General features: G+C 46.5%; 1 protein-coding gene across 1 annotated transcript in view; it reads left to right on the forward strand.

The window, feature by feature from the left end:
* Positions 1-9,190, forward strand: part of TSNARE1 (t-SNARE domain containing 1) — a 695,137-nt gene extending 685,947 nt beyond the window's left edge. Inside the window, exon 13 of the mRNA XM_074943772.1 lies at positions 6,134-9,190. The gene's annotated coding sequence lies outside the window, so the exon portion shown is untranslated. The remainder of the gene's footprint in view (positions 1-6,133) is intronic.
* The last annotated feature ends 16,413 nt before the right edge of the window (positions 9,191-25,603 follow it).

The raw sequence follows: 25,603 nt of genomic DNA on the forward strand, positions 1-25,603 counted from the left end.
CCTGACAACAGTGAGCTGCTCAGCACCTAAACCCTGGTAGCATTCACAAGCTAAGTGCTCCCACACCTAGCTTGTTTGCAGGGCCTGCTCTGGTAGGTGTGCTCTTAGTACACCTGCTCCTAGGCTGAGGTGACCTCTCCTCCCATACCCCATGGCCCAGTGGTTAGAGCACTCTCCTCATATGTGAGAGAGCCCGGTTCCAATGCCACTCCTGTGGACTAGGGTTTGTGCCCAGGTCTCCCACCTCACTGCATGAACCACTGGGCTCTAGGAAGGTAGTCTGGGGCGGGTGTCTCTCCATTTCTTCTGTTGCAGCTGGCCAATTTGTATGAAATACATAAATATTCCTGGGGCCAGCGAAGGAGAATGACTCCATGGCCTAGTGGTTGCAGAATTCCCCTTTATGGGAGAAGACCTGGGCATCTGCTGTGAACCAGGCAGAGTGGAGATTTGAACTGGGGTCTCCCTCAACCTGCATAAGTGCTTGAACCAGTGGGGTACTAGGTATAAGCAAGGCACGATCTCCTCATTTCTTCTTGAGAATGTGCTGATGTCACTTAGGCATCTGTCTCCAGGAGAGTTTCCAAGGTTGTGAATCCCAAGTAGAGGGAGTTGCCTCCCTCCAGTTCAGAGTTAGGTCCTAGCTCCTTTTGATGGGCGGGGCTTAGCCCACATCCCTCTCCTTGACATTTCCTATTGGCTGGCTTAGGCAGCTCCCCACTTAGCATGCTGGCTTCTATGAATCCCAGTCTTAAGCACCTACATCTCCCCATACAGTGGATGGAGAGCCTGGGTGACTAACTCAGGGCTGTGAATGCCACTGGGTGGCAGGGCACCTAAAAGGTAGGTATTGTAATGCCCAAGACCCCCATGTGAATCTAGCCCAGGGTGTACGACCGTTAAAGAACTCTTGTTAAATTACAAGCAGTACATCACTGATCCTAAGCAGAGATAGCCAGCCGTGCCAAATCTGACAGTGGCTTTTGTGCCATGGACAAATATCCACTAGGGACAAGGGTAAGAGTGTTTGTATAATGAAAAGAAGTTATGTGTAGCAAAGGGGAATATAATTTATTTATCTGCATAACCTTTGTGGCAAATTAGAGGAAAAGAATTATTTAAAAGGGAGCAATATGTGTTGCTAGAAAAGCAGACTTTACTGAAAGCATCCCCACAGCCCTGTAGATTGCCTCTGAACAAGGCCTAGATAAAAACTCAGCTCCACCAGATTCACTGTGTCCGTGGCGCAGTTCTCAGATTAATCTGCTGTCTGATTAGATTCAGCTTTGAAGAGCTGGAATATATTGTTGTTTGCCTTGGCTGTCATGTTATGTTTTTTATTTCTTCTTCTTTAATTGAACCCAAGTAGACCGCCACGAAGCAAATAATAGTGCAGTGATAACAATTATGTATTTATGTCATATCCCATGTCCAACAGGCTCTGGGTAACTTGGTGTAATACAATAAATAAAAGATACGTGCCCCAGTTTTCAAACATGGAGCCTTAAAGTAAGGTACCTAAGGGCCTAACCATTCCCACTGTGAGGGTTGTGAGTATTTTACTGGGAGATGTTCAGTTGCTTTGGTGATAGGCAACAGCGAAAAGCCTCCCGAGAGTCTGCAGAAGAGAAATGTGAGGGGGGATTTGATAGCAGCCTTCAACTACCTGGAGGGGGGTTCCAAAGAGGATGGAGCTAGGCTGTTCTCAGTGGTGGCAGATGACAGAACAAGGAGCAATGGTCTCAAGTTGCAGTGGGGGAGGTCTAGGTTGGATATTAGGAAACACTATTTCACTAGGAGGGTGGTGAGGCACTGGAATGGGTTCCCTAGGGAGGCGGTGGAATCTCCATCCTTAGAGGTTTTTAAGGCCCGGCTTGACAAAGCCCTGGCTGGGATGATTTAGTTGGGGTTGGTTCTGCTTTGAGCAGGGGGTTGGACTAGAGGACCTCCTGAGGTCCCTTCCAGCCCTGATGTTCTATGATTCTATGAGAGAGAGAGTATTGGTTTCAGCTTGTCTTTGGGTTTTATACTGCTGTCCCTCCCCATAGCATCTGAGCACCTTCCACACAAAATCAACAGCAATAGCAAGGACCCATGGGCTAATGGTTCAAGCAGGGAACTGGAAATTCCAGCTTCTCTGCCCAGCCCTGTTACTGGCTTACTGTCTTCCTATAGGCATATTCTCCTAATCTCTTGGTGCCCATCTGCAAAATGGCCAGGATCAACAGTGATCCCCAAATTAGCAGAACATGCCAATGTGGAGAGGTCGGCTATCCTGTGGCATGAAAAGACAGTCTTTGTAAACCGGGAACAGAAAATGGGCCTGAATAATTGTATTAACAGAAAGAAAAGGAGTACTTGTGGCACCTTAGAGACTAACCAATTTATTTGAGCATGAGCTTTCGTGAGCTACAGCTCACGCTCACAAAAGATCATGCTCAAATAAATTGGTTAGTCTCTAAGGTGCCACAAGTACTCCTTTTCTTTTTGCGAATACAGACTAACACGGCTGTTACTCTGAAACCTGTATTAACAGAGCATCTCAGTGTCCCACAGCTCAGGCAGGGAGGGGTGCTTTATAATAACACTTATTGATATTATTATATGATAGATATGGCACACTCAGTATGCAGCATGGGACGGGAAAATGTGAGAGAGCTCCGGCAGGGTGGGGAAGCAGAGCAGGAGGTAGGAAAGTAAGCAAGCACCGTTAGTGATGTAGCACAGATCTGAGCAGAGCGCGGGCAGAGAGGAAATGCAGAACTTCTGTGAAGCTGCAGCACAAGGTCTGAGCAGGAGAGGCTAGCACTGCGGGAGGGAACAGTGAAGAAATGAGGGGACTGCTAAATTGCTGTCGTGTTAATGCCACTGAGTAGCTGCAGTGCACGGGGAGGAGAGAGGGAGGCAAGGAATGTTTCAAAGTGGACCTAAGGCTGCCATTGTGAGGCAATTGAGAATTCTCTCAAGTGTGGATTGAAGCCACTTGCTTCCCCCAGCAGAGTTTCAGCATGGGGAGAGGAAGAGCGTGATGTGCTCTGGCGATCTTGGCCAGATGGAATGGTCCACAGGGGGCTGCTCCAGCCCGTCTGCATTAGAGCAGGCCTGTGGCTGCTCTAACGTGCATCTGGGGCAAAGCTGTGGCCCCAGCCTGCAGTTTGGTTTGATTTCAGAGAAGTGCATGTGCCTGCCCCCTGCCGGGGTAAATGCTGGGGCTTGGCTCCTGCTCGTGCTTTTAGCTGGAGTTCTACACATTGAACGATGAACAGATACTGTATTAGTCACAGGAAGCAAATGTCCAAGACAAACAAAACTTGCCCCATCTGGCATTCTTTTTAGCCCACTGTAGTCTCTATATCTTCCCCTCTCTATGCTGAGCACAAGCACACGCAGCTATTTATCCAGATGACACTGCACTCATTTGACTTTTGAAAACATACAAGGACATTAAGGCTCATTTCCCTGACAGCAGTTAACCTTAGTGAACTACAGCCTAGCCATTCAGACCAACTGCTCTCTGTTATTCATACTAAGGGGTGAGGGGGGATGCCCCTTATAATTTAGGGGGGTTGGAGCAGCAGGAAAGAAAAAAACTAATTATAAACAGGCTGCTAGTCACTGAACTCCCCGAGTAGGAAAATAACAAATAGACTAGACGCCGGAGTGGATGAGAGCGTATGAGACTGATCCAGACATCCAAGTCAATGGAAAGACTCCCTTTGACTTCCACAGACTTTGGATCAGGCCCCAGAAAATTCCCTGGGCCCCGTTCTGCAAACTATTACTCATGCGAATAGTCGCACTCAAAGGACGGAGAGTGAACGAATAAGAATGAATGAAGAATGTCAGATAGAGGGAGTGAGAGAAGACTTGAGTATCACCGAGGGAAAGAGCATGGACCTGATCTTGGGCTCCTAAGTTGTTAAATATTATTGCCCTGAAGTTAGATCAGCCTCCCTGGCAATTTTTATTTCTTAACATGTCGAGTTCAGCTGCTAACTTGGCATAACGCTAATGCCCATTGACCCCAGTGGAGGCCCTGTCCTGTTAGATTCGGTAAGGATTCTTTTGGGTAAGGATTGCCTTTTTGTTATCTGTTTGTACAGCACTGTGAGGTCCTGGTCCAGTCCTGTGGCTCCTGCGTGTTACCACACTACAAATAAATCACAATAATCATAGGCACTCTGTCAAAACTTTAGGATTTGGAGGGATAAAAATCCTTTCTGATGGTCCTTAAAAGGGACTCATGTTTCCCTAAATTAAACCCCAAATGAATATTATACCATGCTGGCCACATGGCCCAAACTCTCTCTCAGTTGGATTGTGGCCACAGCATCAAAGGATCCATCTCCAGATATAGACAGAAGACAGGTTTGCGTCCCAGCCCAGAGATCAGCTAGTCCTGATTTAAGTAGGTTTTGTAATGTAGATATTTTTCTGCCCACAAATCAAGATACATAATCCCCACTTGTTACACACCCTGCCAAAAATTACAGCTCCTGTTGGTATTGAAGCTTGTTTACATGTCAAACATATGGTGCCCCTCATCCCAGTGCAAACAGAAAGCTTGGATTTCAGCTCCTCAGAGGGAAAAGCCAAGCCAAGATCCATGGGATTTCCTTAGGCTGAGCTCTCTCTCATGCACACACAAAAAATGTTATGAACCATGGCAGCTTGTCTTAAAAAGGCATTACTACAGGAATGGCTTGATTGGGCCAGATTAACTCCAGCAACGTTTTACAGGGAGAAGAACAATGCTGAGGAACATGATCAGCTGTGCATCAATTTTTGGACACCAATTTTCACTCTTTATGTGGCCAGTTACCATATCGATACTTGGCACTTACAGACACATCCATCTCCTTCTCAGGGCTTGGTCTGTCCTTTCACTCTTCTATTGGATCGGGGTATGGCATTCCCCGGCAGAGTACAGGGAGAGAGAAGAGAAGAGGATGTTTTTAGAGAGCTAGGCAGGTTTATATGATTCCTATTCTGGCTTCTCCCCATAGCCTCTCAGATCTCACGTGAAACACAGTCCAATGGTTTTGTGATGATATAAGTACAATTCATTTACTGAAGATGAAGATTTTACTGTTTCCTTTTTAGCAGTTTATGCTGTTTACATGTGTTCATGGCAAACCGTGGGTCTTACTCTGTGCACATATGGCATCTTCCACACTGACAGGTTTCAGAGTAACAGCCGTGTTAGTCTGTATTCGCAAAAAGAAAAGGAGTACTTATGGCACCTTAGAGACTAACCAATTTATTTGAGCATGAGCTTTCGTGAGCTACAGCTCACTTCATCGGATGCATCCATTGCATCCGATGAAGTGAGCTGTAGCTCACGAAAGCTCATGCTCAAATAAATTGGTTAGTCTCTAAGGTGCCACAAGTACTCCTTTTCTTTTTACCTTCCACACTGGGATCCTGATCTCAATTGGGGCCCCCAGGTACTATTCTCAGAGAAATAATTGCTACTAAAATAACTCACGTGGGTTTGTATTTTGTGAGTTTTCAGGGTTTGGTCATTCTCATCTATTTTGGTATCTTGTTTGTTTACAGTAAAGTAATCTTTTGTTTTTAGTACATCTTCTCAAGGATTTCAGGCATAGGCACCAATAAAATGTCATGGGAAAGTGATCACGTACAGTAAAGTAGAGCCTGGTTTTATTATGTGGCCAAATGGCAACATGGCCAAAATTGCTAGATATGGTCTCACTTGTGACCTAACCTAGGGTTTGAACCCTGCTTCCTACTCATTAACGGCTAGTGCACCACTCCATTATTTTTTTTATAAGGCCAGCCTTGCTGCCTTCTGGTGCTGGGCTCCGCTGGTAATACAAATAACAGCTCCAGAACACAGTCCCCTGCCTAAGCTTTCTCCCCAAGCTTGGCCAATCCCTCGTCATCTCCACCCCCACTTCTGCCTCCTCCACGAGAGATTCTCTGCTCTCTCCTGTATGCCTAGACTGGCTCCAGCCAGGCACACTCTGATGGGATTGCATATCCACCTTACAACTGATTATGTATTTATTTGGGAATGTCTCGACTAGCCATCCTTCCGTGGGCTGGCACTTTATATCTGCAACTCTCAGGGACACCCATGAATACTTATCCGTTATCCTTATCTTTGCAGAGCACCTGATCTCACCATGACGTGGAACAGACTCTGAAGATACTTCACATTCAGGCCATATATCAATTTCAGCTTTACTTGATATGTGATATTAAAACTGCTGTAACCAATAAAGACTGTAATTGTATGAAAGCAAAGCTAGGTTTTGTAACATATATTAGTGATCATGAATGTTTTTTTTTTCCTTTACCTCTTTCACTGAAGACACACACTGTATTTGATCTTGTGTTATGGATTTTACTTGTCCTGTGTATCTGGGAATGTTATTTCATTGCTGCTGAAGCTTGGTGTTTAGAGGGCTTGAATATGTATAACTGAGAGTTCAGCTTTATAGTTTTTTTCTTTCAACATGTTCCTGATCGCTAATTTTGTTCTTTTAAAGCCATGAAAGTCAATGTGTTTTGTTGGGTTCTTTTTTTACAGGGTTTAAAAATAATCTCGTACAGGCAGAGGAAATTCACGTACAGTAAACTGCTACTTCAGAAATTGCTCTTCTGGGCAAAACATGAAGACATTTTAGGATTACGCATATTATTAGCATACAGATCAGTTGGCTGTTTCGTTGATGCAGGGGTTCTCTGTTTGGAAGAGAACTATGTTAAGGTACCATTTAGTTGGTGCCAGCTGTGTCCACATGGGGCAGCTAGAGCGCAACACTTTGGTGCGCTGTGCAGCTCACACCCATGTCATCTGCACTGTAGCATGGTGTAAACATAGCCTTAGACTCTCAGCTCTACATACACAAAACAACACCTCTCAAAGGCCCTGTTTATTTATTTTGGGGACACAGCAATGGAAGATCAGAAAATAAGATCAGTTATTTCACTAGGAGGGTGGTGAAGCATTGGAATGCGTTACCTAAGGAGGTGGTGGAATCTCCATCCTTAGAGGTTTTTAAGGCCCGGCTTGACAAAGCCCTGGCTGGGATGATTTAGTTGGGGGTGGTCCTGCTTTGAGCAGGGGCTTGGATTAGATGACCTCCTGAGGTCTCTTCCAACCCTCATCTTCTATGATTAAGCCCTGCCGTACCTCGCTGGCAGGAAGTATATAACTAAAGCTGATTTAAAAACAAACAAACTGGAAAACAAGCTCATGTAATTGCAAATTGTATTGAACATGTAATTGAAATAAATATTTAAATGTTTCATTTATTGAAAACCCAGTTTCCGTTAAGAAAATGTAGTTTTCAGTAAATGAAAAAGGTTGATAATTATTTTGATTAAAATTTCAGTAAAAGATGTGGACAGTTTTCTGAGAAATGGAAATAGCACCAATTTTTCATGCAAAATTGCATTTTTTAAAAGAGGCCATTTTTTTGGCAAGAAACAAACACAAACAAAAACCTTTTCATGTGAAAAATGTTGACCACCTCAATACATTACATATCTCTGAGCACTACGGAAGTTAAAAAACCTGCAGCAAACCGGATCCGAAGCCGCTGCATTGACATCCGTAGAGCTATGCCAGTTCACACGAGCTGAGGATCAGGTTGTTAAGAATGGCTTGATCATGCACCATTGTCTCAGTGGTAGCTTTGGCATTGACTTGGCTTGATCCTGAGAGGTGCTGAAATCAATGGGACTCGCAGCTGCGTAGCACTGCTTAAGGGTAAAAAAAACCTAAATACTAATAGAATCAGAGAAATTCGGTTTGGCAAAAGACCTATGCCGTCATTGAATAGTATATCTCCCAAACTAGCAGCTAAATTATTAGTTATATACATAGGTAATATGTAGAAGTTACAATTAAAGCGTTGGATGAATGGAAATTTACATATTTTCAAGTGAATTTAGTCCTGGCAAAAGACACAAAATTTGGTGCCTACTCTTCTGTCTTTATATCTGGTCCTTGGGTTATCACCTCTGGTGTGGGTGTGCAGCTCAGTATCCCTCTGCAATTCAGGCCCTGAGCTCAGACTACCAGCAAGTTTGCCCAGTCACATCAGGGGTGGTAGTGGCTTGTTGTGATCTGTATGACACCTGTCCTGGATTGAGACCACCAAACAGCTGTTAGATGGTAATCGTTTTTGGTTACTAGAGCCTGAGGGCCTTTTAGCCAGTGACCCAGAGATGAAAGACTGTGTTTGAAATCCCTTAGCCGTTTACTAAGCCTCAATGGGAGCTATGTTAGTAATGTACCATCTATTGACAATGAAAAAACATATTTTAGAAATAATGATTCTGTGAAATTGCTATAAACAAATGTATTCACTTCGAATTTATGTTTTTCATTGATTTGCACACTATGAAGGCACATTCATCCTCCCATTTCCATGACAGATTAATCCAGCAATACCATTAAACTGCTGTTTACTCTGCCGATGCCCATATTCATTAATATAAATACTCTGAATACACACATTGGCACTGTCTCCTCTTACTTACCATATCACACAATGCAGACTTCTGAGCCCAAACCCCCAGGAGCTGGCAGTTCTGGTTGGGCAAAATGCCCAACCAGAAGCACGGGGAGCAGCTGGATGTGGATAATGAGAACTGTATGAGACGAGAGAGAATTCTAAACGCTCCTTTTATGGGTGTTACTGAGGAGTCTCTGAACCCTGGCAAATGTGGAAGAAAAGTAAAGAGAACATGACTCAAACAATTGAAGAAACACAGAACAAAAACTTAATGAGCTGAGGCCAGTACTAGTCACTAATGAGTCAAACTTCCATTGACTGGGAGTCTTTGTCCAGTGTCTTAAGAACAAGTCGTCACATCACAAAAGCAGCACCCAGTGCCATGTCTGGCAGTAGTTTCAGCACCATAAGCCAATGATTAACTGAGTGTAGAGGCCAAACGCCTCTCTGACCCCCAGGTCTGTCCTCATGAGTATTTGTAGGGGAATATAACAGAGCCGCACCCATTTTTAGGGACATATAGAGGAATACATTCTCCAACCTTGTCAATTCTAATCTTGTCTTGGCAAACCTTGCTTCTCTATATCTATTTTACCTTAGGTACTTCTACTGTACCCATTACGATGTATCATGACCACTAAAATTCACTAATAAAAATGTACCTAATAAATGAAATGGAAGACACCTAAAATCGACTGTATTAGTGAGACAGCTATTTCTCCTGTGCACTGTGGGTTTGATCCAAAGCCCACTGAAGTTGGAAATATCAAGTGCTGTATCTCATCATTCACCAATTTCACTCATTTTCTACCAAGCAAGTTTCTGAGATAGAACAAAGAATTGGATTTCTTTCACATATTTCTCCTCTTTAGCACTCCAGACACAAAGCAAAAGTGAAGAGTGATAAGACAGTTCAACAGATCACTCACTAACTACTTATTAATCTGCAGTTCTATCGGTCTCAGGGGCCTCAAGCCATTGGAAATGGCTGCAATTCATCCATATTGTATGAGTGCATTAACCCACATAATTAGGTAGAGCCCTTTCCAAAGCAGCAGCCCAGAGCATATAAATGATCCCTCACATGGCTTCTGAACTGTGCTTCTCATGTGTTCATTTATTACAGCTTTCAACACAGCAGAGTTGAGTTGAACCTAATTAGACCAAAAAGAAAAATGGTTCTAATTGGTCCGGGGCAACTTAGTGAAATGTAATAAGGAAGTTTAATTGGATGCTTCCCTGTATTGATGATCCTATAATTTATGATTTGCATTGGACAGCAGATGAGCTCCGCCTTACCTTGCCTGACATTGCCATGGACAGAAAATTAATAGATTTAATTCTACTTAAAAGTAAATTGGTTGATGCTCATACACAGTGATGGTGGAAATTGACCAGCTTCACAATAGAATGCTGCAGGTTCTGGGCCTGGGATGCTGTTGATAGTTGGCATAAGTGTCTTCAATTTGTTGGGTTTCAGTTAGCAAAACAGTAATAGCAAACAAATGGTTAGAAAGTCATTAGGTTATTATCTTTTTAAACCCCTATTCCACTGTACAAAGGGTACAGTGAATGTCTCGCTTATCATAGTTCAGGGATGGAAGCCACAGTATAAGCAAACACAGATCTGACCCCGATGTGAACAATTTAAGCTTTTCACTTGCCATAACTAGGGTTACGGGAGAGCACAGAGGAAGTTGTACATTTAGAAGATTCGCCCTGCTGTTTTCATTAGCAATTCTGAGGTTTATTTGTTGACACCTCCGCAAGAAAAGCAAGCACCTCAAACCTCTGTCACTGGGTTCCAGTGTGTGTGTGGGGGGGGCGTAAATGTGTGAAAACAATTTCCTGGTGCAAGTGCTAGACGAGCCAACTGGGGGGGAGCTTTTCTTGACCTGCTGCTCACAAACAGGGAAGAATTAGTGGGGGAAGCAAAAGTGGACGGGAATCTGGGAGGCAGTGACCATGAGTTGGTTGAGTTCAGGATCCTGACACAGGGAAGAAAGGTAAGCAGCAGGATACGGACCCTGGACTTCAGGAAAGCAGACTTCGACTCCCTCAGGGAACGGATGGGTAGGATCCCCTGGGGGACTAACATGAAGGGGAAAGGAGTCCAGGAGAGCTGGCTGTATTTCAAGGAATCCCTGTTGAGGTTACAGGGACAAACCATCCCGATGAGTCGAAAGAATAGTAAATATGGCAGGCGACCAGCTTGGCTTAACAGTGAAATCCTAGCGGATCTTAAGCATAAAAAAGAAGCTTCCAAGAAGTGGAAGGTTGGACATATGACCAGGGAAGAGTATAAAAATATTGCTCGGGCATGTAGGAATGAAATCAGGAGGGCCAAATCGCACCTGGAGCTGCAGCTAGCAAGAGATGTCAAGAGTAACAAGAAGGGTTTCTTCAGGTATGTTGACAACAAGAAGAAAGCCAAGGAAAGTGTGGGCCCCTTACTGAATGAGGGAGGCAACCTAGTGACAGAGGATGTGGAAAAAGCTAATGTGCTCAATGCTTTTTTTGCCTCTGTCTTCACTAACAAGGACAGCTCCCAGACTGCTGCGCTGGGCATCACAACATGGGGAGTAGATGGCCAGCCCTCTGTGGAGAAAGAGGTGGTTAGGGACTATTTAGAAAAGCTGGACGTGCACAAGTCCATGGGGCCGGACGAGTTGCATCCGAGAGTGCTAAAGGAATTGGTGGATGTGATTGCAGAGCCATTGGCCATTATCTTTGAAAACTCGTGGCGAACGGGGGAAGTCCCGGATGACTGGAAAAAGGCTAATGTAGTGCCAATTTTTAAAAAAGGGAAGAAGGAGGATCCTGGGAACTACAGGCCAGTCAGCCTCACCTCAGTCCCCGGAAAAATCATAGAGCAGGTCCTCAAGGAATCAATCCTGAAGCACTTACATGAGAGGAAAGTGATCAGGAACAGTCAGCATGGATTCACCAAGGGTAGGTCATGCCTGACTAATCTAATCGCCTTCTATGATGAGATTACTGGTTCTGTGGATGAAGGGAAAGCAGTGGATGTATTGTTTCTTGACTTTAGCAAAGCTTTTGACACGGTCTCCCACAGTATTCTTGTCAGCAAGTTAAAGAAGTATGGGCTGGATGAATGCACTATAAGGTGGGTAGAAAGTTGGCTAGATTGTCGGGCTCAACGGGTAGTGATCAATGGCTCCATGTCTAGTTGGCAGCCGGTGTCAAGTGGAGTGCCCCAGGGGTCGGTCCTGGGGCCGGTTTTGTTCAATATCTTCATAAATGATCTGGAGGATGGTGTGGATTGCACTCTCAGCAAATTTGCGGATGATACTAAACTGGGAGGAGTGGTAGATACGCTGGAGGGCAGGGATAGGATACAGAGGGACCTAGACAAATTGGAGGATTGGGCCAAAAGAAATCTGATGAGGTTCAATAAGGATAAGTGCAGGGTCCTGCACTTAGGACGGAAGAACCCAATGCACAGCTACAGACTAGGGACCGAATGGCTCGGCAGCAGTTCTGCGGAAAAGGACCTAGGGGTGACAGTGGACGAGAAGCTGGATATGAGTCAGCAGTGTGCCCTTGTTGCCAAGAAGGCCAATGGCATTTTGGGATGTATAAGTAGGGGCATAGCGAGCAGATCGAGGGATGTGATTGTTCCCCTCTATTCGACATTGGTGAGGCCTCATCTGGAGTACTGTGTCCAGTTTTGGGCCCCACACTACAAGAAGGATGTGGATAAATTGGAGAGAGTCCAGTGAAGGGCAACAAAAATGATTAGGGGTCTGGAACACATGACTTATGAGGAGAGGCTGAGGGAACTGGGATTGTTTAGTCTGCAGAAGAGAAGAAAGAGGGGGGATTTGATAGCTGCTTTCAACTACCTGAGAGGTGGTTCCAGAGAGGATGGTTCTAGACTATTCTCAGTGGTAGAAGAGGACAGGACAAGGAGTAATGGTCTCAAGTTGCAGTGGGGGAGGTTTAGGTTGGATATTAGGAAAAGCTTTTTCACTAGGAGGGTGGTGAAACACTGGAATGCGTTACCTAAGGAGGTGGTAGAATCTCCTTCGTTAGAAGTTTTTAAGGCCAGGCTTGACAAAGCCCTGGCTGGGATGATTTAATTGGGGATTGGTCCTGCTTTGAGCAGGGGGTTGGACTAGATGACCTCCTGCGATCCCTTCCAACCCTGATATTCTATGATTCTATGAAAACAGGAAATAGACTTTAGTGACTATCCATCAGTGCTTGGATTCTGCAGACTAGTGGAAGCCATGAAAGGTTAGATGTCACATCACTGGAAATACAGGAGGAAAAGAACAGTACGCTAGTTTGTTGGGGATTTGGTACATGGAGAAAATATGGCTTGTGTCTTAGGACTTCTTGCAAAGCCCAGCAGCATAAAACGTACAATGTAAAACATAAAAAGAATTGGCAAAGCCTAAAGCTTCTAGTGCTGTATTAAACATGACCTCTTAAAAGCCTTAAGGGACTCACACAACCTGAGAGCAGAGATTACATAAGCATAACTGCAAACATGAGTTTGAGGTTAGCTGATAGGACCTTCCACCCACCTAGGGTTCCCAGAGCTCGGGGTCCAGTCTGAGCCCGAACACCTACACAGAGAATTTTTAGCCCTGGAGCCTGAGACCCCGAGTCAGCTGACTTGGGCCAGCCACGGACGTGATGTGGAGCCTTTATCCCTGTGTAGACGTACCCTATGCCTTAAAAGATTTCCACCTCCAAATCGTTCTATGATCTGGGTCCGTGGCTGTAGCTGTGCTTCTGTGCTCAGTTGTGGGGCTGACTGTACGGCTGTAACCACGCTGTCTGTGCTCAGTTGTGGGGCTGATCCTATGGCTGTTACTATGCTGACTGTGCTCAACTATGGACAGGCTACATCAGTGGTGTGCCTGGTTCATGGCCTTCCTTAGGAAAGAATTGCATAGTCCACAGCACATGGCTGATAAGGCTGCTGCTGCTGGAGTTCTTTGCATTGCATTTTTTTAAGTGGACTCAGCATGTGTCTGCCATCACGAGGGAGCAGCATTTGCTGTCTCTCAGACATTAAAGTTATTTCAGAATTGCTCAGATTACTTGTATGGTGATTCACAATGTGGGACCAAGGCATCTAGCTGAGTCGCTGTTTCCCTTGCAGCTGAGTCACTGCTTGATATCTGCTGCTAGGCTACGGGCCAGTTCAAAATGCACGTTTCAGTTTAGTCAATTGGTAGAGCCCTGCAGATATCCGCTTTATATCTGTGGATATCCACAGCCGTGCATATGGATAACCACGGACTAGGTTTGCAGGTCATGGATGGATGCAGATCAAAATTTTATATCTAGAGCCCTGCAAATCTGTGGATATCCATGGACCATATTTGCAGATTGCAGATCAGACGTGGACGCAAATTTTGTATCTGTGCAGGGCTCCATCAATAAGCTCATTAAAAATCTGAACTTGCATGATTCCTGATGTCAGATTTGTGTCCATTTATTCTTTTGTGTAGAGACTGTCCGGTTTGGCCAATGTACATGGCAGAGGGGCATTGCTGGCACATGATGGCATATATCACATTGGGAGATGTGCAGGTGAACGAGCTACGCAAAAGAATAAATGGACACAAATCTGACATCAGGAATCGTAACATTCAAAAACCGGTAGGAAAGCACTTCAACCTCTCTGGCCACTCAGTAAAAGACTTAAGAGTGGCAATTTTGCAACAGAAAAGCTTCAAAAACAGAGTCCAACGAGAAACTGCTGCGCTTGAATTAATATGCAAACTAGATACCATTAACTTGGGTTTGAATAGAGACTGGGAATGGCTGGGTCATTGCACATATTCAATCTATTTCCTTAAGTTAAATATCCTCACACCTTCTTGTCAACTGTCTAAATGGGCCATCTTGATTATCACTACAAAAGTTTTTTTCTCCTGCTGATAATAGCTCATCTTAACTAATTAGCCTCTCACAGTTTGTATGGTAACTTCTAACTTATCTGTATGTGTATATATATATATATCTTACTATATGTTCCATTCTATGCATCCGATGAAGTGAGCTGTAGCTCACAAAAGCTTATGCTCTAATAGATTTGTTAGTCTCTAAGGTGCCACAAGTCCTCCTGTTCTTTTTGCGGATACAGACTAACACGGCTGCTACTCTGAAACCAAAAATTCCACTAATAGTTACTCTTTGTTTGTGGTTGTTTAACTAATTATCTATCCACTTAATGGTAGTTCTACTGAACCCACATTTCTCCATCTTACTTGTGAGAACGTCATGTGGGACTATGTCGAAAGCCTGGCTAAAGTCCACATATATTATGTCCACTGCATTCCCTCTATCCATCAAAGTAGTTACCTTGTCAAAGAAGGAAATCAAGCTGAATCGCATGATTTGTAGTAAAGCCATGCTGGCTCCTTCCTCCGCCAGATATTTTCAAACTGAATGTTTTATACTAGGGATATCAAACGATTAAAAATAATCGCAATTAATCGTGAGATTAAACAAAATAGTGGCAACTAATTGCCGTTTTAATTGCACTGTTAAACAATAATGGAATACCGATTTAAATGTATTATAAATAGTTTTGGATGTTTTTCTACGTTTTCAAATATATTGATTTCAATGACAACACAGACTACAAAGTGTACGGTGCTCAGTTTATGTTATTTGTATTACAAATATTTTCATGGTGAAAAAGATAAACAAAAGAAATAGTATTTTTCAATTCATCTCGTACAAGTACTGTAGTGCAGTCTAGTTATCATGAAAATGCAACTTACAAATGTAGATTTTTTTTGTTACATAACTGCACTCAAAAACAAAACAATGTAGAACTTTAGTGCCTACACATTGAAGTATGAAGGGACATACGAATGTTTAGCATACCTGGCATGTAAATATCTTGCAACGCCGGCTACAACAGTGCCATGAGAACACTCCTGTTCTCACTTTCTGGTGACATTGTACATAAGAAGTGGGCAGCATTATCTCCCGTAAATGTAAACAAACTTGTTTGTCTTGGTGATTGGCTGAACAAGAACTAGGACTGAGTGGACTTGTATGAGGTGAATCGAAAAATACTATTTCTTTTGCTTTTTTACAGTGCAAATATTTGTAATAAAAATAGTAATATAAAGTGAGCTGTGTACAGTTTGTATTCTGTGCTGTAATTGAAATCAATATATTTGAAATTGTAGAACAACATCCAAAACTACTTATAACACATTTAAATTGGTATTTTATGATTGTTTACCAGTGTGATTAAAACTGCAATTAATCATGACTTTTAAAAAAATCTAGGTAATATGTTTTGCGTTTTAACAGTCCTATTTTATACATTGCTCTAATAGCTTCCCAGATATCTCAGACAGACTGATTGGTCTATAATTCCCCAGTTTGTCCTTTTCCCTCTTTTTAATGATGGGCACCACTTTAGCCCTTCTCCAGCCTTCCTCTCCTGTCATCCATGAGTTTGCAAATATTATTGCCAGTGGCTCTGAGATTTCTTCAGCTAATTCCTTTGGCACTCCGGGGGCGAATAACATCAGGTCCTGCTGACTTGCTGTCATGAATATAAAGGGAAGGGTAAACACCTTTAAAATCCCTCCTGGCCAGAGGAAAATCCCTTTCACCTGTAAAGGGTTAAGAAGCTAAGATAACCTCACTGGCACCTGACCAAAATGACCAATGAGGAGACGAGATACTTTCAAAGCTGGAAGGGGGGAGAAACTAAGGCTCTCTCTGTCTGGGTGATGCTTTTGCCGGGGGACAGAACAGGAATGGAGTCTTAGAACTTAGTAAGTAATCTAGCTAGATATGCGTTAGATTCTGTTTTGTTTAAATGGCTGAGAAAATAAGCTATGCTGAATGGAATATAGATTCCTGTTTTTGTGTCTTTTTGTAACTCAAGGTTTTGCCTAGACGGATTCTCTATGTTTTGAATCTGATTACCCTGTAAGGTATTTACCATCCTGATTTTACAGAGGTGATTCTTTTACTTTTTCTTCTATTAAAATTCTTCTTTTAAGAACCTGAATGCTTTTTCATTGTTCTTAAGATCCAAGGGTTTGGGTCTGTGTTCACCTATGCAAATTAGTGAGGATTTTTACCAGGCCTTCCCCAGGAAAGGGGGTGTAGGGTTTGGGGAGGATTTTGGGGGGAAAGACGTTTCCAAGCGGGCTCTTTCCTGGTTATATATCTGTTAGACGTTTGGTGGTGGCAGCAATAAAGTCCAAGGGAAAAAGGAAAATAGTTTGTACCTTGGGGAAGTGTTAACCTAAGCTGGTAAAAATAAGATTAGGGGGTTTTCATGCAGGTCCCCACATCTGTACCCTAGAGTTCAGAGTGGGGAAGGAACCTTGACACTTGCATTCATTCAAATTAATCAGAAGATCTCTGATGTGTTCTTTACTTATCCTGATTTGCATCCTTTCCCCTTTATTGTCCATGGTAACTTCTCTCGGCATCTGATCATGCACTCTTTTTCGTGTGAAGACTAAAGCAAAGTAGGCATTGAGCAGGTCCGCCTTCTTATCATCTTCTGTTACCGGCTCATCTGCTCCATTGAGCAGAGGACCCACACCGTCCTTGATCTTTCTTTTTTGTCTGACATATATGAAGAACCCCTTCCTGCTGTCTCTAACATTCCTTGCCAGCTGTAACTCATTCCTTGCCTGGACTTTCCTGATTTTTGTCCCTCCAGGCTCGTGCTATTCCCATGTATGCTTCCTTGGTGACATGCCCCTCCTTCCGTTTCCTGTACGTATCCCTCTGATGTGGTGATGCCCCCTTGTGGAGAATGAGTGGTGCTAAGGAAGGTACCAATAGAGCTAAGAGTGTGTGTGGAAGTCCAGTGTGAGAGTGCTTCGGGGGAAAAGTGTTTGTAGGGTGTGCATTAGAGAGGCTGTGCATCGTGTGAAGGGTGTGCCTCAGTCTAAGACAAGAGAGCAGCCACATATACTGCATCCAGAGAGCACGCGTTTTGGGGACTGCCAAGACGGGCTGAGGATGGTGCAGGTAGGGAGAGCGCTGCAAGATGGCCCAACAGAGACACTGGGAGAACGCTGGAGTTGGCAAAAGCTCCATGCATCTGTCTGTCTGAAGGATTCGTATGGTGTCTGCAATTCTTTTCATTGCTTAGGTAACAAGGAGATCACGACACTTCAGAGTCAAGAGCCACTAGCATTCCCTCTGTCTGTTCCCCAGATTGCAGGGTGTGTGGATTGTATGGTCGGGGATTGTTGTTTAGTCCTGTTGTTCATTTGCAGGGGAAAGTCTTTACTGAAGAGCTGTATCTTGCCTTTTGATCTGAACACAGCCAGGTTTGGGCTTCTTCTGATTCCTCCTGGCAAAACAGTCCACTGCCAGGGTCCCACCCCTGAGAACGCTGCTCCCCCCGCACCTGTCTGTCCAGCAATCTCGCTAACTGCAGCAGCCCGGCACACACAGTTGTCTTGGCGGGTGAGTAGCCAAACCTATTCCATCAAAGGTTTTGTAGCTTAGCAGCAAGGCCTTGAATTCTGCACTGAAATGAACGGGAGCACTGGCGAAGCCCAGGTGTGATGTGTGCAGGTCAGCCTCTGTCTGTGATATGGGCTGCTGCCTGAAAGCCTGTACCCGTGAGAGAATGTGTGTGTCTGAACACGAGGAGGCTGCAGGGTGTGGCACGGTGGGCCGGGGGGATGGTAGCCTACCTGCACAGTGTGCCTGACAAAGCGACGGCAGGAAATGTTTCTTAGATTGTGTCTATGCTGCACTCACGGGGTGTGATTGCCGCTCGAGTAGACATAACTGAACTAGCTTGAAGCTAGCTAGCTTGGGCACGGGAGCGGTGAAGCTGCAGCCTTATGGGCTTCGGTGTGTGTTGAACAAGCCCACGCAGAACACTGGGTAATTACACACGGCCAGCCAACCCTGCCATGGCTTCACTGCTCCGGCACCTGCGCTAGGTAGATTAAAGCTAGCTCGGGTATGTCAGTACCCCAGCTGCCGTCACACACATCTTCCAAGTGAGAGCAGTGACAGGGGTAGCTAGAGAGCACTTGGGGAAAGTGCTGTGGGGCTAAGAGAAACGCTGCACGGAGAGCCTGGCGGACAAGCTGAAGCGCATGCGTGTAGCAGAGAGTATATGCCGTTTGCAGGAAAGCGCCTGAATAGGAGGTGCGGCCACACTAAGTGAAGGAGAAATCCATGGGGTTGCGTTTGTACTGTGATAAGCTAACGACAGACAGGGAGCTCACCAAACTATGAACGTAACTTTGGAGGCCAACACATCTCACAGCAGCAGATAGGCCTGACCTGTGTCTGTCCACCTCCTTATCGCCTTCCCATACGTCTTCAGTGGGGTGTTTCTCTGGTGTGCCACACCAGCAGCACTGTTACTGGGCATGGATCAAAGCACAGACTTGGTAACTCTTTCTCTGGAAGGCAACAATTGCCTAGCACATTCACAAGCAGTTCCCTCCACGGGGACATAGAATCATAGAATCATAGAATCATAGAATATCAGGGTTGGAAGGGACCCCAGAAGGTCATCTAGTCCAACCCCCTGCTCGAAGCAGGACCAATTCCCAGTTAAATCATCCCAGCCAGGGCTTTGTCAAGCCTGACCTTAAAAACCTCTAAGGAAGGAGATTCTACCACCTCCCTAGGTAACGCATTCCAGTGTTTCACCACCCTCTTAGTGAAAAAGTTTTTTCCTAATATCCAATCTAAACCTCCCCCACTGCAACTTGAGACCATTACTCCTCGTTCTGTCATCTGCTACCATTGAGAACAGTCTAGAGCCATCCTCTTTGGAACCCCCTTTCAGGTAGTTGAAAGCAGCTATCAAATCCCCCCTCATTCTTCTCTTCCGCAGACTAAACAATCCCAGCTCCCTCAGCCTCTCTTCATAAGTCATGTGCTCTAGACCCCTAATCATTTTTGTTGCCCTTCGCTGGACTCTCTCCAATTTATCCACATCCTTCTTGTAGTGTGGGGCCCAAAACTGGACACAGTACTCCAGATGAGGCCTCACCACTGTCGAATAGAGGGGAACGATCACGTCCCTCGATCTGCTCGCTATGCCCCTACTTATACATCCCAAAATGCCATTGGCCTTCTTGGCAACAAGGGCACACTGTTGACTCATATCCAGCTTCTCGTCCACTGTCACCCCTAGGTCCTTTTCCGCAGAACTGCTGCCTAGCCATTCGGTCCCTAGTCTGTAGCGGTGCATTGGATTCTTCCATCCTAAGTGCAGGACCCTGCACTTATCCTTATTGAACCTCATCAGATTTCTTTTGGCCCAATCCTCCAATTTGTCTAGGTCCTTCTGTATCCTATCCCTCCCCTCCAGCGTATCTACCACTCCTCCCAGTTTAGTATCATCTGCAAATTTGCTGAGAGTGCAATCCACACCATCCTCCAGATCATTTATGAAGATATTGAACAAAACCGGCCCCAGGACCGACCCCTGGGGCACTCCACTTGACACCGGCTGCCAACTAGACATGGAGCCATTGATCACTACCCGTTGAGCCCGACAATCTAGCCAGCTTTCTACCCACCTTATAGTGCATTCATCCAGCCCATACTTCCTTAACTTGCTGACAAGAATACTGTGGGAGACCGTGTCAAAAGCTTTGCTAAAGTCAAGAAACAATACATCCACTGCTTTCCCTTCATCCACAGAACCAGTAATCTCATCATAAAAGGCGATTAGATTAGTCAGGCATGACCTTCCCTTGGTGAATCCATGCTGACTGTTCCTGATCACTTTCCTCTCATGTAAGTGCTTCAGGATTGATTCTTTGAGGACCTGCTCCATGATTTTTCCAGGGACTGAGGTGAGGCTGACTGGCCTGTAGTTCCCAGGATCCTCCTTCTTCCCTTTTTTAAAGATTGGCACTACATTAGCCTTTTTCCAGTCATCCGGGACTTCCCCTGTTCGCCACGAGTTTTCAAAGATAATGGCCAAGGGCTCTGCAATCACATCCACCAATTCCTTTAGCACTCTCGGATGCAACTCGTCCGGCCCCATGGACTTGTGCACGTCCAGCTTTTCTAAATAGTCCCTAACCACCTCTATCTCCACAGAGGGCTGGCCATCTCTTCCCCATTCTGTGATGCCCAGCGCAGCAGTCTGGGAGCTGACCTTGTTAGTGAAAACAGAGGCAAAAAAAGCATTGAGTACATTAGCTTTTTCCACATCCTCTGTCACTAGGTTGCCTCCCTCATTCAGTAAGGGGCCCACACTTTCCTTGGCTTTCTTCTTGTTGCCAACATACCTGAAGAAACCCTTCTTGTTACTCTTGACATCTCTTGCTAGCTGCAGCTCCAGGTGCGATTTGGCCCTCCTGATATCTTTCCTACATGCCCGAGCAATATTTTTATACTCTTCCCTGGTCATATGTCCAACATTCCACTTCTTGTAAGCTTCTTTTTTATGTTTAAGATCCGCTAGGATTTCACTGTTAAGCCAAGCTGGTCGCCTGCCATATTTACTATTCTTTCGACTCATCGGGATGGTTTGTCCCTGTAACCTCAACAGGGATTCCTTGAAATACAGCCAGCTCTCCTGGACTCCCTTCCCCTTCATGTTAGTCCCCCAGGGGATCCTGGCCATCTGTTCCCTGAGGGAGTCGAAGTCTGCTTTCCTGAAGTCCAGGGTCCGTATCCTGCTGCATCTGGATAACCATTGTGTCTCCCAGAGAACCACTTCCTCCCACTGATAGTCACTAGGGAAAACTACCTCCTAGCTGGAAGGTGACGCTGCTTACTGAGGACAAAAAGAAAAGGAGTACTTGTGGCACCTTAGAGACTATCAACTTCCTTATACTGAGGACAGTGCTTCCCAGTGCGTGTCCTGCTTCCCTAAATCACATGCTGACCCCTCCAGAGCTTCTAAGCTCCATAGGAGGAACCGCTACAGCCATTCTAAGATTGTAGGCTTCACAAGGACCGGGCCCCATCTCCATGTTAAATGCTATGAGGAGTAAACTAGGCAGGCACTAGGAGAGAGCTCAGATGCTCCACTGGGGCTTCCCAGTTTCCAAAGCAGACAATGCAGATATTGCAACCACTGCAGGGCCTGAGACTGCTGCTGCATTCTGCCCCATTTCCTGAAGGAGCTTAGAAGATTTCTACATGGCCTTATGTGGTGATAATCATCAGGCCACTTAAGCAGGCTGAGGGGCTGTGCAGCAGACCGTTGCATTGACGTGACTGCCACGCTACATGCATATGAAGCTGTAAAAAGGGGCATTATGAAAGGACTTACAGGACTGTGGAAGCTCCTGACGAAGTCACTCTATCTGGCTGGGGAGCACCAAACATCTGGTGCTTGGCTGAAGTTTATTCAGATGCTGAAATGTTCAATAAGGACAGTCCGTCGATGGAGCTCTTTCCACATTGGAAACAAGATCAGGCAGCGTCCTGGGTGAAGGTTCAGGCCAAGTTTTCTGTGACGCTGACTGGTTCTCCCAACGTCATGGCTCCTAGCAGGGCTGCGTTTCGCTTGGTGTGAATGGAAGTGGGTTCCTGGTCACCTTTTCAAAACCATCTCAGTGAAGGCAGGTGCTTGGGGATGGAAAAGCTCCTCTGTGGTGTTGCAAATCCCAGAATGGCCCCACATGCTGCTGGCGCATGGGGGCGGGAAACTGGTCATCAACACAGACTGAAATTGACCCGCGCAGCTGCCCATTCCGACATTTGCCGCCACGGCTCATTGAAAGGATGTAGGAGCATCATCGGAGAAACAGTCTCCAGAGGCATGATGCTGCTAGGAGCCAAGTGGGGAGTGCACAGAGGAGCAGCAGCTGTGCCTCTCCTGTGCTCCTGCAGCTTTTGGGCTGCCAACTCGACAGCCGTGGCTAGACCTGCCAAGCCACGCCCCTCCCTGGAGTGGGTAGCACAACCCTCCAGGTGAACGTTCCCCCCGCCCCTTGCCCTCCTGGAGAGCAAGCGCCAAGCTTCTAGCTTCCACCTGCACAGGTGCGGAACGGCGGGCAGTGAGATCAGAATCAGGCTGGCTGACTCTTGTGCATTACAAACAACGAAAGAACATAGCCCCTGATAGGATGCCATAGGGATGAGAAACCTAGATGATCCTAGCTAAGCATCAGATAAGTAATAGCCTCCACAAACCAGGAGCCTGACTGACATATTCCATATTCCGCCCGGATTCTGGTCTCAGAACACACATACACCACTACCAAAATCAGCCAGCACAGAGCACAGAATAGGGGCCTAAGTGTTTATAGCAAATGTTAAAAGCATAGAGTTGGGGGGGGGGGAGGTCATGGCTAGCATCAGGCGGTTCTGAGATCTAATCCCAGCTCTGCTACTATCCACTTGTGCTGCCAGGGTCATGTTGCTTTTGTGTTCTGACTCAGTTTCCCCACATGCAAAATGGAAGACTAATACCATCTTCCCTCACAGAGGCACCGGGAGGGGTAACTCAGTAATGGTTGAGATTATGGGATGAACGGTGCAAAAGGAAGGTAAACCATAACTCCATCTGCCAGGGACTCAGAGCAGGCAGAGGTCATGGCAATCTAGAGCAGCCAGCAGCTCGTTGCTGAGCCTACCCCCAGGAAGGGCTTTGGTGAGGGTCAAATGGACTCACACGAGCACTGCCCCAGCGGTGGCCATGATTGCTGGGGATCCATTTTCATTCCTGAACATTGTCAAATTTTTGACAGCTGGGGCTCACATTCGTCGCAATCAGGGTCCTATGCACGAGCCAAACAATGCGTCTTTACAAGGCCAGTGTCAAGCTGTCCTGCAGTGTGTACCACCCTCAGGGCAGACTGTTCAGACACAGGGCACAAACCCCAACTTGGTTGTGCGTTCTATACTTAGATTTCACCAACCAGTTATCAAGTGTGAATTCCTCAAGCCCTATTACAGTTTTACCATGGAGTCACAGACAGTCCCCTTGGGCACTCCGATTTATCTTGACACCCCGGTAAGTTTGCCTTTGTGATAGATGGGCCCTTATACCAAAGATCACAGCAATATTCAGGTTACTCCCAGGCTAGAGTTGCCAACTTTCTAATCGCACAAAAACCGACCACCCCTGCCCCGCCCCCTTCTCTGAGGCCCTGCCCCCACTTGCTCCATCCCCCCTCCCTCTGTTGCTTGCTATCCCCCACCCTTCTGAACTTTCACCGGGCTAGGGCAAGGGATTGAGGTGCACGGGGGGGGGGCAAGTGCTCTGGGTGGGAGTGCAGGCTCTGGGGTGGGGCTGAGGATGAGAGTTTTGGGGCGTGGGAGGGAGATCCAGGCTTGGGCAGCAGGTTGGGCTGTGGGGGGGGGGTATGGGCTCTGGGCTGGGGGTCCAGGCTCTGGGTGGGGCTAGAAATGAGGGGTTCAGGGTGCGGGAGAGGGCTCTGGGCTGGGGTCGATGGGTTCAGAGTGCGGGAGGGGGTCTGGGCTCCGGCTGCGGGGTGTGGGCTCTTGGGTGGGGCTGGGGATGAGGGGATTGGGATGCAGGAGAGGGCTCAGGGCTGGGACAAGGAGTTGGAGTGTGAGGGGGGTGCAGGGTGTGGGCTCCAGGAGGGAGTTTGGGTGTGGGAGGGGACTCTGGGCTGGGGCAGGGGGTTGGGGTTCGAGAGGGGAGTGCGGGGTCCCAGTGGTGCTTAGCGCAGCGGCCAATCAGGAGCCACCTGAGGTAAGCACCACCAGGCCAGAGCCCACACCCCAAACCCTTTCCTGCACCCAGGTCGGAACCTGGGTGCAGGTCCAAACCCCCTGCCCCAGGTCGGAACCCCCTCCCGCACCCTAACTCCCTCCCAAAGCCTGTACCCCACACCCACAGCCTTGAGCCCCCTCCTGTACCCACCCTCCCTCCTGGAAATCACACCCTGCACCCCCTCCCACACTGCAACCCCAGCCCTGAGCCCCCTCCTGCACCTCAAACCCCTCATCCCTGGCCCCTTCCCAGAGCCCACACCCCTAGCCAGAGCCCTCACCCCATCCCGCACCCCAACCCCCTGCCCCAGCCCAGTGAAAGTGATGGCGGGGGAGATGGAGTGTGGAGGTGGGGCCTTGGAGAAGGGTGGGGCAGGGGCAGGGCAGAGGGCAGGGCAAGGGTGTTCAGTTGTGTGCAATTAGAAAGCTGGCAACCCTAACACAGGGGCATTGGCAGCGGGAATCAAACCTGGGACCTCTTGAGCTAAATGCACGAGTCTCTACTGCCAAAGCTAAAAGACACATCTCTTTCAGCCAATGCTGTAGAAGGCTCATCAATTTCTAGGTGGCCTAGCCACCACTAGGGGGGACAGAGTGCCACTTGGAGCAAGTAGGGGTTACAAAGGTATCTAGCAAGCCAACAACTCCTCATTGAACCCACCTGATTCCAGGGTGGGCTAGTGGTTAGGGCACTTGGGAGGCTCTAAGTCAATTCCCAGTTCCACGACAGACTTTCTGTGTGGCCTTGGGCAAGTAACTTAGTCTCTCTGTGCCTCAATTCTCCATCTGTAAAATGGGTATAATAGCACTGCTTTGCCTCACAGCATTGTTAAGGATTGTGAGGCACGCAGGGCCAGGTCCTCAAAGATATTTAGGCACCTAACTTCCATTCATTTCCAAAGATACCATGTAATTGGGGCGGGGGGAACATCTAAGTACCTAACATAAGACTCTGGTCTCACACCACTGTAAATTGAGTAACTCCACTGAACTGGTGAGACGAGAAGCAGGTCCTGTGTGCAAGTCTCCATAAGCAATAAGGACAAGCTTGCTCTGTTACCTGAAGCCAATGTGATGCAGGCACTCCCCAGTGCCACAGGGTGACCAGACAGCAAATGTGAAAAATTGGGACAGGGGGTGGGGGGTAATAGGAGCCTATATAAGAAAAAGACCCCAAAATCAGAACGGTCCCTATAAAATCAGGACATCTGGTCACCCTCCAGTGGCAACACGGTGGAATGTAAGGACTGAAGTCTCCAGAGCTATGCAAATCTAACTACAGTCCTGTCAAGGGTCCTTCCCCACTCTGAACTCTAGGGTATAGATGTGGGGACCTGCATGAAAGACCCCCTAAGCTTATTCTTACCAGCTTAGGTTAAAAACTTCCCCAAGGTACAACCTTTGCCTTGTCCTTGAACCTTATGCTGCCACCACCAAGCGTGTTA

The sequence above is a fragment of the Natator depressus genome, chromosome 2 (assembly GCF_965152275.1).
Source record: "Natator depressus isolate rNatDep1 chromosome 2, rNatDep2.hap1, whole genome shotgun sequence".
Classification (NCBI taxonomy): Eukaryota; Metazoa; Chordata; order Testudines; family Cheloniidae; genus Natator; species Natator depressus.